The sequence below is a fragment of the Nuphar pumila genome, unplaced genomic scaffold, assembly GCF_984573655.1.
Source record: "Nuphar pumila unplaced genomic scaffold, dmNupPumi1.hap1.1 HAP1_SCAFFOLD_1598, whole genome shotgun sequence".
NCBI classification, from domain to species: domain Eukaryota; kingdom Viridiplantae; phylum Streptophyta; class Magnoliopsida; order Nymphaeales; family Nymphaeaceae; genus Nuphar; species Nuphar pumila.
Window position 1 is genome coordinate 23583 of NW_028323720.1, and position 7398 is coordinate 30980.

The window sequence follows — 7398 nt, forward strand, 5'->3', positions numbered from 1 at the left end:
ATCACAGTCAGAGAACGGGTGCTCTCCCTGTCCCCAGGCAAGCCTGTACAAAAGCGTATGCCGAGTACCAGAAGTGCTGTTTTCCGCTACTATGTGTAGCTGCCGATGCAACAAATGGGCAGCCACCTACGTTTTTGTACAGCCCTATGTTCCCTCGTGTCCAGGCTGCGACGTCTTCGGAGCTCAGCACTGCTCCACACAAGATACCATTGTTGGAACTAGTTCAACGCTTGTCCAGAATGGGGTTTGACCTGCACTTCTGTCCCCACATCTGATGCATTTTTCAGGCATCCGGAACGCGAATGACACGGTATAGCGAAACGCCAAACTGGTTGCTTGGATCAGACGGCCGTCACGCCCATGCCCATGCAAGGCAACCTCCCGCAAGTGTGACTCTCCATTGTGTGGTCACACAGGTTGCGGGAGTTGCAGCCGACATTCTTGGAGCGCACCGCGTCGTGCACGATTGCAGGGAGGGAATGCTGCACATCCCTTTGATCGTTTTAAACAGGCCAGCAGCTCTCTGGGCGCAGCAGCGGCCTGGACAGCAACACCGCAGTCACAATCCCCAAGAAGCAGGACAGTCGACCCACTCTGCCGATGATGATGAGCGGCGCTTTGATGACGCAGACTTGTGCACAGCCATTGCTGTTGAGGTGGTGGCACCAGGCGTGGCGGTGTGCAGGTGTGGTCTATCTCGATCTCAAGTCTTTGTTGAGTGTGAAATCGTTTCGTGTAAGAGCAAGTACGCCGTTTTAATCAAAAGCCGGTGGCCATGCTGCTGCTTCATCAGTGCACACATGATGTGTGCCTCATCACACTTATAGTGTGTTCAGCGTGCATGGATACATGGTCCTTGATAGTCTGAGCATATCAAATGCTCGTCCGTATATTCGCCATCTGTGGGCATACGTTGCTCTTTATGTACTGCTTTCGATGACTACACTTTTGTGGCAACCTCGTGTGGATATCATTTATCTGTGTGTCATGGACGCTACACCGCTGTTGACCCGTCCTTGCATATCATCCTTGCCTGCTCCTCAGCGAAACCGCCTGCATCTGTCCAGCGAGGCCGAGCTTCTGCATCCACAAACAACAGCTTCATGCCGGTCTATCTTTTGACAACACACAGCAGCCACAAGGGTGTTGTCAACTTCAATTGCAACTTGGAATCAGTCGAACGATTACCATCACTCAAGACACGTATCGGCATGCATTCGCAGCGATGGATCGCACGCAAATGGCGAGTGAGGAGGTGGGGTTTTGCGTTCTCTGGTTTTTATACTCTGCAACACTCATCAGCAGGTGCGTGGCGGCTGCAGGGTGAGTGGCGCAACGCTTGGCGTACGAGTGTGGCGGGAACGATTGCTGGAAGCGAGTGGTATTGGTGTCATTACCATCGACGTCCGGGTCTGGCAGTGCGTACAAGCGCATGGAAGGTCGTGGGACTTTATCGAGCACGTACTGAGAGAGCACGCTACGCGCCGCATAGACCCGACCTGAGCCCATGATGACACCCTTTATACAGTGCTTTGCCAGAATGGGGTTAGGCCCCCGTTTTGTCCCGAAAACCCATGCATTTTCGGGTATGTGAACCCCCTCAATCAAAGGATGCTCTTTGTGACTGTTTATTTGATGTGATGCTTACCGTAGTATAATAGGCATTGGGAACTTTTTTTCGAAGCGTGACACGTCACATTCATTATTTCTCCGTCATTAAGGAGAAATCGCCCAAACGTGACGTGTCACATTCATTATTTCTCCGTCAATAAGGAGATTGAAATCAGCAGTGCCGCAGGCGAAAAGATTTTGGAGGTACATCTGTGATGAGCAAGCATCTGCCATTGCAAGAGTTCAGGTGCAATCATGCTCATATTTAACGTCCGTGTGCAAGCAAGGCACGGCTATCATCACCCCCATATCAAAGAGACCATTGCAATATCCTACACCACTACCGGTACCGTCCAGTTAGCGGCGTTGACCCGTGAACTTGGACGTTGAAGCTTTGGTCGGGTCATAGCCTGCTGGTTCCTTGCGCCCGGCTTGTGCCCTGCCTTGAGCCACCTCACCTGTTTCAACGTCACTAACATCTACCAGGAGCGCTGCTTCTTTCTCCAGGTTCTCAAACAGGTCATCATCAATGCGATTCCATTCTTTCTCATCATGTGCGGCTTTTTCAACAGCTGTCATGTCCTTCACCTTCTTGAAACACAGCAATGACTGCCTGAACCGGCCCCAGACGGGGCAGACGGTACGTGACAGCGCATTTTGGAATAATTGTGGTTTCCGCAAGTTCAATAGGCTATATATGCTTACCTTCATGACAGTTTTTTTCATCCTGGCTTGCATATGCAGCGTGCCATGAGTAGGCCAGGGTACAGGGTTATCCCTCGTCCATGTGCAAGCAAGGTAGGTCCATGTGCAAGCAAGGCCACGGTACAGGATGCCGCAGGCACCTCGGAAAATTGTTTGGGTCAGCGTCACGCGTGACATTTATTATTTCTCCGTCCATGTTGGAGGTTTTTCCCCTAGGGTGACGCGTGACACAATATAATTGTGGACACGGTAAGGAACTTTTGCCCAGCGTGACGCGTGACTCTCCGAATGGCTAATATAATACGGTACTCGTCGAGCTTTGATGATTCTGCTTCTCTGTGTAATGAAATATACTACGGTACTCCGCTGCATTCCCTGTCTCGACGGACAGACGGCCTGAAGCCGCCCAGAGGCTCCTACCTATTTCAACTGCTGATGTTGTTTTTCTTATCATTTGTGGAGGTGTACCTAGGTGCGCTATAGCCGAGCATACGGCACCTTGAGTTCCATGCCTGATTGCTTCCAGTGAGCTTCTGAATCGTGCGGTGTTACGTGAGGTACGTTTGTGCGTCGCCCGTTGCTCTCAATTACGGATTCTTTGTCAGAACATTGCCAACAGGATCCAGTCATGTATGTCTGCATGGAAATCCATAATTTATGTTACAAGACAGGTGCCCCACAACAGCCAGGAGATCCATGACTGCACACTGCTCTACGTGCGTTCCAGCACACTCATACCAAAAATGCTACTACAGGATCCAGGATGACTTTGTGTTACGCCGTCCTGTATGCGGCACGCTAAGAACTACATGCAATTTTGAGCCAATGCTAGATATCACGCCCGCCTAATGATGGTGACAAGTCATCTGTACAGCAGCAATTCACAAGGACATTGGCAACTTCAAAAGCCTGGGATTGCCTAACTTCAAAACGTAAACTACAAACTCTAAGCTTCAAAGCCTAGTAAAATAAGGTGAGAAATGCGTTGCGGTTGGCGCTCAGATTGTTAGGGCTAGACCACCCCCAGATATTGCGAAGAGTACGAATCAGACAAGGAGTAAGGATGCTCATGCATGTTTGGCCCGGCAGAGAATTTTTGGGTTCAGCAACTAAAAATACATGATTTGAAGGACAGAAATGGGGGGTTGAACCCATGTCTTACGAAACACTGCGCCTAGGAATAGGGGTTGTGCATGGATGCTGACTTGATTGCTTTCCAGGCATCTTGTCAAAGGAAAAGGTCAGCTGGCTTGATCACCAGGTCAATCTCACCGTGCCAGGTGTCTCCAACCAAGATGTCTCCATGCCCCTGGTCACCGTATTGCTCCATGAGTGCATCCTTCTTTTCCTGTGCTGCCTCCTTACTGGAATAGACTCCCAGTATCTGCAAACCGCAAATCAGGTGAACCCTACTGATGTTGTTTTTTGGTCAGCCAAAAGGCTGGCTTGACAAGGACTCATCTGCAAAGTCCAATCAGCAGTATTCATAGAGATATGCGCTTGAAAAGCTCCCAAGGGCGTTCACGAAATGCATGATGCAATGCAAGATGCATTGGAACGTTCATAGATAGGATTGAATGTCCAAGTACATGCCTTGGTGTGGTAAAAGATACATCATCGCAATTAACGAGTGGCTGGCTCGCCTCGCAAATGCTGCCCACAACCATGAATGCCCCTACATGTCTGCGTGCAGCTGGTTCATCATGCATGCTCTTGGCAGCTCTCAGAATTCAGATTCGAATTAATTTACGATAGTCAGTCTGGTGCAGCAGGCAACCAAAAATCGTCACAGTTTTGCGCGGTTGGACGCTGTGTCCACTTTCTAGTGCATTGAGGCTGAAGGCGTTTTTGGAGGCACACGCAAGGCTGAAAGAGCAGAAAGACGGCACATTTGAACAATCGTGCATGTTTTGATTGGCATGGCACCCACGTGCTGTAAATTTCGTCGTCAAACTGTTGCGAAACCTGGGCCAGGACGCACGCACCGCTTCTAGGCGAGTCTGGTTATTGCTGCTCTCAACAGGAGATCTCATGGCAGGAAACACCTCTGAATACAAGGAAACCGAGTTCAATACATATTATTGACATAACTTCATTTTTGGCCAGGACTTGCTCGGTCTCCTCGTGTCTTGCACATGATGTGGTATCCAAATCAAAACAAACGCTTTGCCTGGCTTAGTTGCCTCTCTTCGCTGGTGCAGCCAGGTTGGAGGGCCCAGCTCTCTTTTGACCTCGCTGGCGCAGGTCAATCAACTCTACATTCTCCATTGTAAATTCTTGACGCCGTAGAATGCAGCGTGTGAACAAGTGGGTAGCTGCAACGGATGCTGCCGTGTACTGAAACCTTGCTGGAAAAGCTCTCGTCGCTGGACAAAACGTTACCCGATGTTCAGGCAGAACTGACTTTGGCCCGAATCAGCTACCGCATTGCAGTCTGCAACAAATTGTCTTCAAACTGGAGTGAATTGAAATTCAAACAGTTCATTCGACAGCCCAGTCACGTATCACGAGATATCTTGATAGTTGCAGCAATGATCGACAATGGCAATGTCATTGCTGAAGTGGGAGCATGTTCTAGAGCAAAATTGTATAAATGTCCCTTGTATTGGCCTTGGCTTCGTCGAAGTCTTTGTCACAGTGTCTTTGGGTCTGCCCTGAGACATGGCGCGGATGCAGTGTGTGTATTGTTCCAGGCAATACACACGCTTTGTCGAATATGTAGCGTGATCACCGACGGGTTTACTGTATCATGTTCATACAGAGACAGCCATAATGAGTTTGAACACTATCGACGAAACGATGCATGCATTGTTGGACAGGTGCAAGAGTGTGTTGCATTTCAGTTTGTGCTGTGATCCCTGCATGTCTGCTCAAAGCTACACAATTCGTCATCTACTTTTGGCTCTTGCCCTGGGAGCGGGCGATCCACCGGCGTTTACCCTCTGGCCGTGCGGTTCTCCCCTGAGGGAAGACGCCGCTGGACAGCTCTTCGTGCCTTCTTCCCGCATTTAATCGCTCACGTTTCGATCCGTTTATCACTTCTTGCATGGCTATCCGCTCAGTCTGTGCAGTCGGCATGATGAGGTTCCTGGACATGGATAGGACACCCATGCGGAGGTCTGAGATGCCAACACGCGGACCAATTACAAACGTAAGCTTACGCACAACATCGACCTTGTCATTCACTTGGCCACCCTCAGTTGCGTTCCGACGCGCAAGAGGCCAAAAGAAGGAATGGAGTGCTCAGCTGAGATGGCGACCCCCAAACAAGACGTACAAGGTGCCAAAATCATGTCGATTCATCCTTCACAATACTTCCTGGAATGAACACCGGAGATGAACCTGTCTGGCACTTGGGTGTGAGGCCATGGAGTGCAACGCACTGATCATGCAAGCGGAATCCAAATGCCCAGCAAGCGGTCCGACATTCAATAATCAAATTGCTGCTCTCGAAGGAATCCAACATGTCCACATGATAGATTGGTGTCACCAGTCACTGGTCCAGTGCTGGCATCGTGCCTAGGTCCTACCGTAGCCTACGGTATCAAACCCAGGGATAGGACGTAGCTGACGTCATGACGTGTCATGGGCGGCTTCTGAGGGAATGGCTTAGCTGTCGAGAAAAGTGCTTCGCATATAGCATCAACTTGCAATGCCGTCATCCCTTTTCATTTTCACAGCAGACAGGAAAGATGACGACCCGTTTGAGGGCCCACCGCAAGAAGCGCGGACATGTGTCTGCTGGTCATGGACGTATTGGCAAGCACCGCAAGCATCCGAGCGGTCGGGGTAACGCAGGTGGGCAGCATCATCATCGAATTCTGTTCGATAAATACCATCCTGGTTACTTCGGAAAGGTTGGAATGAGGTACTTCCATCTCACAAGAACAAGTACCACTGCCCCATCATCAACCTGGACAAGCTGTGGAACCTGGTTGGCGAGGACAAGCGCCGTGAGGCTGCAGCAAAGAAGGGTGAAGCTTTGGTGATTGACGTCACGCAGCATGGCATCTTCAAGGTTCTAGGAAAGGGCGACCTCCCTCCTCAGCCAGTAGTCGTCAAGGCGAAGTTCTTTACAGCCCTTGCAGAGAAGAAGATCCGCGAAGCTGGTGGGGCTTGCATCCTGACTGCATAAAGTTCAGACGGAGCTTATGTTGCACGTGGCAGTCTGGCAGCGGCCGTGATCGCACCCTTTCAGTCTATCAGCCAGTTGCCACTAGGTCACATCGCCATGACACCTGGTGCGCTTAGAAACTGTCAGTGTCATTCAAGCTTATATGAAGAGCATTCTAAACTTTTTTGGCTGCCGCATGCGTGACCCTGCGTGCGCTCTGGAGTTGTGTCTGAGATTGTTTAGGGTGCGGCGTTGCAGCATGTAACCAGCGTCTTGCAAATCAGGCAGTACTGCATGCACACGAAGTTTCATGGGATACGTCCAACACTAGTTCACCAGCAGAGTGCTCCATATGGCTCAGGGCTTTGTGGTTGTGGGGCGAAGCCACGGGTATCAGGGGATCAGGTGTAAGCATCAGTGGCAGGAAGCATCTCTACGAGCTGTAGCATGTGCAGGAGCCCTTTCTGCATGTGTGACATTTGCACAGCGCAGAAAGTGATTGACACCCTGTGTCATGGGGTCAGGGTTCACTAGAGTTCTCAAGGGACACGAAGCTTGGAACTGTACAAAGCATGAAAGCCCAAATGAAACCCACAGCTTCGTCAATCACAATGCTACAATCAGTGGAAGGGGAACCCTGATGATGGGAATATACAGCTGCCTAGAACTGTTGTTGATGCCTGGCCACCACATAAGTTTCCATGAGAATTTGGAGCCTGCCACCATAATGCAAGCTGCAGTTCAGGACGTGGTCCAGCATCTTGACACAGCATAGAAGTTCTTCGCATGATGCGTACACGATTCTCACATCATCATGTGTTTGAAACGCTCTGTTCAGGATTTCGCCACCAGGGAAAGTGTGTATGCTGCCGGTGAGATCAAATGGTGCAGTCATACCAGTTCTGATGCCCTGCAGAAATGTTGAACAGTGCCTCATCCACCAGCGCCCCGTCATTTTCTATCCCTTG

General features: G+C 50.3%; 1 pseudogene; it reads left to right on the forward strand.

Annotated features, from left to right (window-relative positions):
* The first annotated feature begins 6007 nt into the window (after positions 1-6007).
* LOC149809181 (large ribosomal subunit protein uL15x pseudogene) lies at positions 6008-6591 on the forward strand (annotated as a pseudogene).
* Positions 6592-7398: the final 807 nt, after the last annotated feature.